Raw genomic sequence first — 12,164 nt, forward strand, 5'->3', positions numbered from 1 at the left:
TCCAATGGTTCCAAAGGTTCTTTGAAGATCTTTGGGGGGGATTCGATGGAAAGATCTCTTTATGAGAAGAGACAAAAAGAGGGCGGGTTGGGTTTCATTGCATTGTCTTTCAGATTTGGGGATTCATTTGAGATAAGCTTCCCAGCAGTTTTACACCACTGGTTGTCAGGGCGAAAGTATCTCCAACCCTCTTTGTTTGTCTCCACTGCTGCTCCGTTCCTCTTCTGCGTCTTTGTTAAGCCGTATGCGGGAAAGTGTTGTTGTGTAGAGTGGAGAAGGGTTGGAGGTGGACAGGGCAGGGCAGGGGGATTTGGTAGAGGATGCCACGGTAAACCTGGATTAAAATATACCCGGGAAAGGGATGGGCTCTTATTCCGAACAGCAGTTTACAGGTAGATCATTCATCAGTGTTTAGATTAGGAACATTCTCCGAAAGCAACAACACACTTATGCCTGAGAATGTTGTTGTAATTATTTGTTCTTCGATTTGAGACCTACTATCTATTTTTATGGAAGAATGGTTTTCAGTGCTTGCTTTGAAGTTTTGGGATAAATTATGACTATAGGTGATACATTTTGCTTAATACTTTTAATTGGTAACTGAATATTGAAGTTAAATATTTTCTATATTTTTTTCTCAAAATATTCAAAGATATTGTGTTCTCGGTTCTCGTGGCTCGAAAAGGCTAACATTTATTTAGGCTACATTATCAGTCAATCCCTTACGTGCTTGGGAATTATTTAGGCCTGTATGGTGTAAATTATGGATCAATTGAAAAAGTGTATATTTATTCAATTGATTAATTTTGACGAGATTATTTCGATTAACCTATATTTATTACGCATATTATTATTTATAATAATGCAGCATTATTATCGTCTTGTTATGTATAATAATTATCAGGTTCATTATTATTATCACCATTAGCGTATATGTTTCCATTTCAAAACAACTTGAAAAAGAGGCCGTCTGATATTCCAGCTTTTCGAAATCATTTTTAAAATATCGTCTGGATAATATATCGACATTGTTTCGAATATCAACAGTGTTTATACACACGTGTTCCTAGCTTGCTGCGCTGCTCTCTAGCTCTTTCCCATTACGCAACCCATTAAATGCCTTCTTCAAGTCCAACCAAATAACTGATTCTGAAAAACATCCGAGTAAGAGCCTGCCCAACTCGTTTTCCTGCCAGGATTGTTGACAAGTTATGCCATATTTCAAACATCTATATTTTCTAAACTGACTGAGTGACATTATTTTCTCTCGAAAGGGGGCTGTGCAAAGACGGAAGAGGAGGAAGCCACTGGCTCCGAGGAAGATCTGGGTTCGTCTCGTGGCAGTGGCTTGTGTAAATGGTTCAACGTCCGGATGGGTTTCGGGTTCCTGTCCATGACCAACAGAGATGGGACACCGCTCGAGGAGACTGTCGATGTATTCGTTCATCAGGTGAGGTCTATTGTGCGTCTGGGACTCGAAGAATGTGGTGTTGATGTTCATCAAGGCCTGGCTCGAGCTCGAACCCCTTGGCGCGTTTTTGTGCAAGTGAATGTCATAAACTTATCAACAATGTAAATATCCCACTTTTGTGATGTTTTCGTTAAGGAAGGTAATTATTCGTTTCCCTCCGTGATTTAGCATTTTCATTTGAATTCATGATTAGAGATTGATCGATCATGCAAATATATAGGCCTATCGATCATTCTTTATAGTGCTTGAAAAATCACTTTCCTGCACTCATTCAAAACGAATTAATAGCTTATATGTTTTCATAGCTTATATGTTGAGCAAGAGGCAATATTACTTTTAATTTCTTTAAACATTTGACAACATTATCTTGAAATAGTCAGCTGATTCTAGTTTGAGCCTTTACTAAAATGGGTAGGCCTATTTTTCAAGTAGCTTAAAAAACAAAAGCAAGATTTTGTTGATCCTATGTTCAGATGATATGCCATAACTGGAATCCGAGACCTGCATGATGGCAACTGAAATCAGTTGTGAAATAAGAAACGTAATGTTGTTGTCAAGAAGCGACATAATATGAAAGAACCTCTCTAAAGTAAGATGTAAGCCAGCCAAAAACAAAAGTGTTTGTTTTAATGAATCAGTTGTTGAATCTGATTAGGTTTCAAGCAGGGTTATGGTAGCCTTTAGGGAAATTGATTATCATATTGCCCTAAAACTAGCTAATGAATGAAACACTTACAGACAAAAAATAGTACTTTTTCATAAGACTAGATTGTTTGTATTTGGTGTTTTAATAAACCTACCAGAAAATGAAAGGTCTTGAATGAGAATATTGATTTTGAAATAACAAAGATTGGGTTCAGATACATGAATGACAGTAAATCCTGGGGGAATAAATGTTATCTAAAATGTTGGAATTAGGAGTCATATATAGCCAAGTTAGTAAAGCAGGAGGGGAAATCTAGTTGTTGTTTCAAATGGAATGGAACGCTAAGCATCCTAAAGGACAGCCTAATGAATCCAGGGTTGTTTTGTCAAATGAACCTGGAGATGATCAACAGGCCTGAGTACCATAACGGCCGAGGCTGTCTTCCCTTCTCCTCCGTCCTTCCTGAGTTAAGGTAGAGGTCTGAGTGACTTCACGGTAGAGTTGGGGCATGACATTTAAAACATGCTAAACGGGGGAGATTGACTTACATGGGGGATTGGTCCGAAAGTGCTAATATTAGCAGTTGGATTTAAAAGGAGTAGACAGAGAGACAGGGGTTAGTCTAAACAGAGATAACAAGGCTCATTCCTCTCAGTCCCCATCCAACCCTGCTTCCTGTTATAAAGGCCTTCAAACATCAGGGGACTTGGCCTCTCGTGTGGCAGCCCACCCACCCCAGACTAGCCATACCCTGACTCCCACCCAGCCCCTCTGCCCGTAGCCCCAACCCATCCACCCAAATTTCTCTACTACATGTTACCGTAAATTGCTTAATCGAAGGAAAGAAAATTAGTGATTCACCCATAAAAAAGTTATCAAACACCCACATTACCCCGCCCCTAATCCACCTCTGCCCTTATAGGGAATTGTAGGGGCTGCTGGACAATGGCTGCTATTGTCAATGTAACAGAGAGGAAATCCTGCTGGCTGTGATCTTGTACTAATCTGTGAATGATCTGGCTAATCTGTGAATGAATAGTGTGTGGTGGAGAGGTTGTGTGTGTGGGGGGGGGGGGGTGGATTAAGAGTGTGTGTGTGTTGGGTTATTATGAGTGTGTGAGTGTGTGGATACGAGTGTGTATTTGTGTGTGAGAGAGAATGAGATTGAGAGAGAAAGGGAGAGCTTGAGAGCTGTGTTCATTCACAAGAAAGCAGTCGAGAGAGGGAGAGGTGGGGGGTGATTGAAGTAGGAGAGGTCAGGGGGGTCAGGGGATAGTTCCGGGCCGTTCAGCTCCTGACGGGGGTTGGTACAGGAGGAAGGAATGCTGAAGGTTGTCAGGCCATCATGACCTGGATTCCTTTCCCACCATGATCACTTCAAACCCCCCAGAAGCGAGACGGGTGTCTGGGTTAAGACGGATGGCATGCAAGGGCCATAAACTGACCCTACACATCACAGCCCTCTCACCATCATCATCAAATGCGGCTCCACAACATTTTAAGATGGGCTTGAAAAAAATTATATGAGCATAGTATAATCTGGGAGGGAAACAGATCAGTGGCACTTTCTGTGTCTCTGGAAGGTCTTGATCAAGGCATGATTCTTCACATTGAGCTCTTTAGTCTTATACATATGGAACACCTATGGTATCAAATTAGTGTCACACCTACCGCTGTTCAGGCAGTTTGACAAAGCACATTGGTTGCCAAGAAGATTGGTTGCCACGAAATCAAAGCTTCCCTTTCCAGAGCCCCTGGACTAAGGGAGACAATGGCAAGGAAATGTATTTCTCAAGGTGGACACATACGTTCTTGAAACCATTCTTTATGTGCCTTTGGCCAGCTATCCCAAAAATGAACACCTCCCCCCTTCATTTCCCAGCATCCTTAGCAGTGGTCAGTCTGGGACTTGACCAGATGGAGTTCTTTTGGAGAGTCTATTGGCTGTTGTGTGTGTGGTGGTGGAGAGGAAGGGTAGGGGGTTGGAGCTTGGAATGCTGTGACTACCTTGGGGGAGGGGTAACGCTGTCCACACACACACACACACACATTCTGAAGGGGGAGGAGTGTAGTAAGTAGTCATTGATGTTTTAACCGGGCTGTCAATGGGACTGGAATCTGGATTGGCTGAGGGGGTTGGCCCCTGAGAGAGAGAGGGCCTGGATGTTTCCATTGATGTATTGAAACCTATGCAGAATGTTGATGTATGGATGTAGGACCCAATTAAGGAACAGCTCTTAGCTGTAATCACCTCAGAAGACAACATGTGAAGCGGACCAGCTATATGCACAAACAATGGCAGAGTAAAAATTACTTTTTGTGTCTGCTTCTTGACCAGGCTGGGAATTGGGCTGGGGAATGCATTCACACCGGGTAGCCACAGGATGGGCACCCTATCTGGCCTCAGAACTGCTCTCCACAGTCCTTCACAGGCTTAGAACCGTTTTCATATCTTCTCAACAATTTCCTGACCAAAGAACCTTTCTCCAACCCTGACCACTTATTCCCTCACAGAGTAAGCTCCCGCTCTACCCTCACCTAGAACAGTTCTCATGCCGTTCTTAAACATTCCTCTGACCACACTGATGATCCCTCTCCCCTACACAAAGCAAACTGGACATGGAGGTCTTCTGGCCTTGGAACAGTTTCCTAACCCTGATCCCTAACCACCCATTCCACCTCTCAACCTACACAGAGCAAGCTATACATGGAGGGCTTCCGTAGCCTGAAGGAGGGCGAGGAGGTGGAGTTTACCTTCAAGAAGTCGTCTAAAGGCCTAGAGTCTGTCACTGTGACGGGGCCAGGGGGAGCACAGTGTTTGGGCAGTGAGAAGAGACCTAAGGGGCAACAGAAACGACGCTCCAAGGGGGACAGGTGAGACAGTTCAATTAACATCTTTAAATGGCGCATAGCCTAACCATACATCTCCAGATATCCCCATTCACTCAAAATAATTCCATGATTCGGAAACACTGTAACACTCTGCTTATAGTATTAAATATGAAGATCGCTGCAATATTAACAACAACCTTATCTGGCAATGTTGTTTACAAATAATCTGAGGGTGTTGAAGTCACTGAAAATATCTGGTATCATCATCATGAAAGTTGGCAAGTTTACCGTTTTAGCCACAATGGTCTGACATCAAACAGACTTATTTATCCTCTTTGGGGGAAATTCAGAACCGAGTTACACCCGTATAAATATAACTTTATTCCCTTTTTATGCACTTTTCTCTCTACGCATATTCTGACATTGAACTTAAGCAGTGTGGGTATATTTATTATATCATACTATTGTATACTATTCTCCATAATATAATTCTATTGTAGGCTATACTACTTCCAATGTTACCATTAATGAACTGAATGTGGCAACTTTCAGAATGAATCAAACCAACTTTTTTAGGTTTGTGCGTAAAGTTTTCCATGCAGTAGGATTCATGATTATTCTCTAAACAGAAATCATGTGTAAAATCAGAGTGTTTTTAAATCTACCCATGGGTTCTGAAACTGAGACATATGCATATTTTCATGGCTATCTTTCTATACTTTGAACGCATTCTCCATAGTCTACATTCAAGTCTTACCTACATATGCTAAGTCTGAATACCAACTACTGAGAAGCGCGTAGGGAAGGCGTGCGTAAGAAAGGTGTACATTTCCTAGGTCTGAATCGGCACCTATGTGCCTATTGATTCTTATGGCATCAAACACCACATAGATGTGAGTGTATCTAACACTCTCTGTCTCTCTCGCCGACTCACAAACATAACAGTGGGATGCAGATGTATAGAGGGAATAGGGGATGCAGAAAAGGGAAAAGGATCCTATCCATTTAATTGATACCAGATGTAAGTGCCCTGAGAGAGGTCATAGGTCATGGCTGCCATGGAAACAGTGGGGTGTGTTGTGTAAATGAGGTGGGGGGAAGGCAGAGCCAGAGAGAAAGAGGGGTCAGGGGTTAGAGCTCAGGGTGCAGTATTTAAACAAAGAGCCCCCTCTGCTCTCCTCTCCCACCCTGGTGCCCACACTGATCAATAACCAACGGCCCCCTAGGAGAGTGTGTGTGTGTGTAGTAGGGGGTTGGGACTCAGAGGCAAAGGGCAAAGGGCAGAGGACAGAGGAAGAAGGGAAGTGGTAGTAAGCTTGGGGAGGTTCTGATGCTCCAGTGCTTCATCTGCATTGGAGTTAATGCAATCACAAAATTCCCCATTGTCACTATAGTCTCAACATCTACTGATTTAAGATTGTGTGAAATGTATGTGTTAAGGCATTGGTTTTAATGCACTATACACCTCCTAAAATGATCACACACAAGCATGCACATACACACGCACACACACATACAATCTTGCAGTAAATAAGCTATGCATACATAAGAGGCAGTCATTCTATTAAGGCTGATACTTTGTCAAGATTGACTTAATCTTATAATATACTGAACAAAAATATAAATGCAACATTATTTCATGAGCTGAAATAAAAGATCCCAGAAATGTTCCAGAGGCACAAAAAGCTTAATTCTCTCAAATGTTTTTCACAAATTTGTTTACATCCCTGTTAGTGAACATTTCTCCTTTGCCAAGATAATCCATCCACCTGACAGGTGTGGCATATCAAGAAGCTGATTAAACAACATGATCATTACACAGGTGCACCTTGTGCTGGGGACAATAAAAGGTAACTCTAAAATGTGCAGTTTTGTCACAACACAATGCCACAGATGTCTCAAGTTTTGAGGGAGGATGCAGTTGGCATGCTGACTGCAGGAATGTCCAACAGAGCTGTTGCCAGATAATTTATTGTTAATTTCTCTACCATAAGGGGGGGGGGGGGGGTATTTCTGTCTATAATAAAGCCCTTTTGTGGGGGAAAAAATATTTCCGATTGGCTGGGCCTGGCTCCCCAGTGGGTGGACCTGGCTCACAAGTGGGTGGGGTGGGCCTTATGCCCTCCCAGGCCCACCCATTGCTGCGCCCCTGCCAAGTCATGTGAAATCCATAGATTAGGGCCTAATTTATTTATTTCAATTGACTGATTTCCTTCTATGAACTGTAACTCAGTAAAACCTTTGAAATTGTTGCATGTTGCGTTTATATTTTTGTTCAGTGTAGATGAGATCTGAGGAAATTCAGGAATCTGAAACTATATGTGGGAGAACACTGCTCTCTGGTGGAAGAATGTGTTAACTGTCTGAAATCATTGTATTAGTGTGTTCCCTTCTCCTATTGTGTTCTAGATGCTACAACTGTGGAGGACCTGACCACCATGCCAAACAATGCCAGCTACCTCCTCAGCCCAAGAAGTGCCATTTCTGCCTGAGCATTAGTCACATGGTGGCCAACTGTCCAATCAAAGCACAGCAGTCCTCCTCTGGCGCTCAGGGAACAGCATCATCACTGAGGGAAGAAGGAGCAGAGCCACGCCCCCTTTCCCCCCAGGGAGAACTCTGATTGATCGATTCAGGGATTCAGCCAATCAAAAGGTTTCATTGGAATGCTGCTTTTGGAACTACATCAGGTTGTCTTTATTTATCGCACGAACAGCAAGAAAATTGTACTTTTAGTGATGTGATAGTTGAGATTGAGAGTTAGCTCAGTGTTTTAATTGTATTTTCCCTGCTGCAGCTAAATTAGAGGTAGCCTATCTTGATTTTCCTGGAGATGATTGTGAGTGCTCTGCTCTCTCACTGTATACCATGTTTTCCCAAAAACCTTTTGTTAGAAAAAGGTAAAGGAAATACAATCATACAAGTGAATGTACAGATATAGGTGTCCTGACTCTAAGACTGTTTCATGGACAAAAAGGAATGTATCTTTCTGTTTATTGAAATCTTCAGGTATTATAAGTCGTTGTGCATTTTTACGGCCAAATGAATGTTTGAACCCTTTCTGCTGTATGAATGTTGGTACACCATGGTTGCCGATTGGACTGAGTACAATACAGCTTGTCATAACTGCCATAGCCTGTTCATTTGTCTCATGGGTGGTTGGATGTAGCCTCCTCCCATGCATTTTTCCCATGCATTTTACAAAACTTTGACTCAAGGCTAAACGCGAGACCAGCGTTGATTGTATGGCAGACTGTCTTTCTGTCTGTCTGTCTGTCTGTCTGTCTGTCTGTCTGTCTGTCTGTCTGTCTGTCTGACTGTCTGTCTGTCTGTCTGTCTGTCTGTCTGTCTGTCCCATAGTTTTTACTATGGATGTAAACATGGCCTTCTAACACATTCTACATATCAGGGGTGTTCTCATACACTTCCCAAATACATTACTTGTTTCTCTTTGTCTCGTTGTACTTGAAAACTATTTAGAAAGCCAAAGGCATTACATGTGCTTTCTTGGATGGACCTGAGCATTATTTGCTTTCTTTAAGGACATATTTTCATGATTGAGTACTATGATAAAGGGACTCAAGTGTTGAATAAGATGGTTATAGGTTTAGTATTTACTCCTCCTTTACAGGAGTGGCTGGAATACTTTACACCACTTACATGTATATAGATATTATCTTTTTTATATTTATTATTTATTCATTGTCACTCTAAACCTCTCTTTCTAATTGATACAGTATCACAATTTGTAGTTCATTTCTATTTAAACAGCATCCGGCTTTGGTTCTAGCCTCTTGATAGATTCATGGTCGTATTAAGCAAACAATTATGCTTAACTTTTTAGTTTCTCTTTCAATGGGCTTCATTTTCAGTTGACTTCGTAATATACACTATATATACAAAAGTATGTGGGCACACCTTCAAATTAGTAGAAAGGCCTTACTGAAGAGCTCAGTGTCTTTCGACATGGCACCGTCATAGGATGACACCTTTCCAACAAGTCAGTTTGTAAAATTTCTGCCCTGCTAGAGCTGCCCCGGTCAACTGTAAGTGCTGTTATTATGAAGTGGAAACGTCTAGGCTCAGCTGCAAAGTGGTAGGCCACACAAGCTCACAGAACGGGACCGACGAATGCTGAAGCGCGTAGCGTGTAAATGTCGTCTATCCTCGGTTGCAACACTTACTACCGAGTTCCAAACTGCCTCTGGAAGTAATGTCAGCACAATAACTGTTCGTCGGGAGCATCATGAAATGGGTTCCCATGGCCGAGCAGCCGCACACAAGCCTAAATTCACCATGTGCAATGCCAAGCGTCGGCTGGAGTGGTGTAAAGCTCGCCGCCATTGGACTCTGGAGCAGTGGAAACGCGTTCTCTGGAGTGATGAATCACGCTTTACCATCTGTCAGTCCGACGGACTAATCTGGATTTAGCGGATGCCAGGAGAACGCTACCTGCCCCAATGCATAGTGCCAACTGTAAAGTTTGGTGGAGGAGGAATAATGGTCTGGGGCTGTTGTTCATGGTTCGGGCTAGGCCCCTTAGTTCCAGTGAAGGGAAATCTTAATGCTACAGTACAGCATACAATGACATTCTAGACTTTGTGGCAACAGTTTGGGGAAGGCCCTTTCCTGTTTCAGCATGACAATGCCCCCATGCACAAAGTGAAGTCCATACAGAAATGGTTTGTCGAGATCGGTGTGGAAGAACTTGACTGGCCTGCAAGAGCCCTGACCTCAACCCCATCGAACACCTTTGGGATGAATTGGAATGCCGACTGCGAGCCAGGCCTAATTGCCCAACATCAGTGCCCGACCTCACTAATGCTCTTGTGGCTGAATGGAAGCAAGTCTTCCCAGAAGAGTGGAGGCTGTTATAGCAGCAAAGGGGGGACCAACTCCATATTAATGCCCATGATTTTAGAATGAGGTGTTCGACGAGCAGGTGTCCACATACTTTTGGTCATGTAGTGTATTTGTGCTTCAACCAATGCAACAATACTCTGCACTAATCATGTGTAGGAGTATTGGTATTTCTTAAAGATACCTAATTGATCGTTATGACTGCAGCCGGGCTTTAGTTTCTCTGAAATCTTCATGTTGAACTCAGGGAGCCCCTTTTAAAGAGGAGCTACTTTGTAAGGAGTGGTAAAGTGTTTTTTGTGTGTACCTATAGCCTATAGGCTGGGTTGCCGGAAAATTCATGCAGAACATTGATTGCCAAAAGGGCAATGCACTATTTACACATTGCTATGATGTTACTGTAGTACAGCTAGCTATATTTAATGTTAAATTCTAGTTTAGCTCTCTTTTTCTGACGTAATTGGTGATCAAGTTGTAAGACAGCGTAGGTAGTAGAGTAGCATGATATTTCCTTAGACACCCTAAGTTACTTCTCTGGTCTCTCTCTGGAAGTGGCACACGACCAATCTGAAGCAGCAAACCATCGACCTCCCCACTTTTTGTGGTTATTGTACATATTCAGCTTCGTCACAATATTAATATAATGTTGTTTATTTCCGTGTTTACTTTACATGGTAGTCAGTAGTTAGAATAGAGTAGACTCACCTCTCCATATAGGGACTACAGAATGGGCCCCTTTGTAGACAAAGCATTTTGATGACCAGGGGTGGACTGGCCATCTGGTATTTCGGGCAAATGTCACATGGCTGGTCCATTTTTAGCACAGTGGGCCTGTCTAACTGCAAATGTATCATTATCTGGCTAATAATGGGGGCCTTTAGGGAAGAAATAGTCTGGTGTGGGGGTTCAAGAAAAAAAATGGCCCGGTGTGTTAGAAATGACAAGGGGGGATTTCTTGTCCCAGTCCGCCCTTGTTGATGACCTTTCAAGAGCTTGTGTTGATGGGCTATGACATTTGCCATTTGATGTCACACACAGTCATATCCGTTTGAGCCTAGTATTTTGTCCCTTCATGTATTTAGGCTGTAACATGGTCCTTAATTTCAAGAGTCCAGACAATGTGCCTATTCTTTGTATGTCATTTAGGGTGGGTGTTAGTTTTTTTATTACATTTTTCTTACTGTGTGAGAACGAGACAGAAATGCCTTGTCAAGAATCTATACAAGTCTACCTCAAGATGTTTTTGAAAATTGAGTTTTTTTGGATCAAGATCGATTTGTCCATTCATTTAATGAGATTGTTTTGAATGATTTCTTAGTTTTTTTAATCAAGTTTTTGTGTGAATGATTTCATTGTTTCAGTTTGCAATGTAATGTTTTCCTCACATAGAAATGCTGTTGAATTACTGTTGACTGTTCTTATTTTTTGTGATAATACATTGTCTGCACCAATATATCAGACATTTTTGTGTTATTCTATGCATTGATATTGTGTATTTACAGTGCTTAATTTGAACTGAAATATGTGTCGGTACTCATGTTGGGTGCCGCTACTGTTTATATTTAGGTGCAGGAGCTCCACAATACTTTTGAGCTAATATTCTATAAGAGGTACAGGAGCTCAAGCTGTAGAAAATTTGAGGTGCTGGTACTCAGCTTCGGTGAGCTCCTGCTCAAGTCAAGTACTGTGGTATGTATAACATGATAATACTGAACTCAAAGCAGGAGGGGTATATTACTCTGTATGTAGGTGACAACAGCGCCTCTTGAACAAATCACCTTATCTATACTTAACAGGACAGGCAAACGCCCTAACAACTTCAAGCAACCTCAATAAACCTTTGATATCTCTGTTGTGTTTCTGAAGGCATGTGATACTAGTGTCAAATATAATAATATTCAGTGTAGGCTGTGGGAAAAATACCAGGACTTACTGTCAGAAATGCATTTGTTTAATTTTGTTACAAATCTACCTCTGATCTTTTGATACATTGTAATTTTTATTTTATTTTTTATTTTACCTTTTATTTAACTAGGCAAGTCAGTTAAGAACAAATTTTTATTTACAATGACGGCCTACACCGGCCAAACCCAGACGACTCTGGGCCAATTGTGCCAATTGTAATATGGACAAAAATGAATGCTTGTGTAAGTTATGCTTTTGCATATGTTTCTTTCTTATATGAGTTGAAAGTATGGTTAAAAATATTCAGAATCATTCCCCACAAAATTAATACCCATCTCTTTTTTTCCTCATACCGTATATCCTTTCTGGTCACTATCTCAATTAGGCCTATATGTCAGTATTCAATGTATAGGGGTTATATATGAAGCACAAAACAAACAATAGGCCTGA

At 41.7% G+C, this 12,164-nt stretch overlaps 1 pseudogene across 1 annotated transcript; it reads left to right on the forward strand.

The window, feature by feature from the left end:
• The first annotated feature begins 361 nt into the window (after window positions 1–361).
• On the forward strand, window positions 362–7,576 carry LOC311132843 (protein lin-28 homolog A-like; annotated as a pseudogene). The gene is made up of 4 exons: window positions 362–392; window positions 1,275–1,450; window positions 4,813–4,991; window positions 7,359–7,576. The product of its transcript is annotated as a protein lin-28 homolog A-like (transcript).
• The last annotated feature ends 4,588 nt before the right edge of the window (window positions 7,577–12,164 follow it).

This window comes from Coregonus lavaretus (genome assembly GCF_964263955.1).
Source record: "Coregonus lavaretus genome assembly, chromosome: 7".
Lineage (NCBI taxonomy): Eukaryota > Metazoa > Chordata > Actinopteri > Salmoniformes > Salmonidae > Coregonus > Coregonus lavaretus.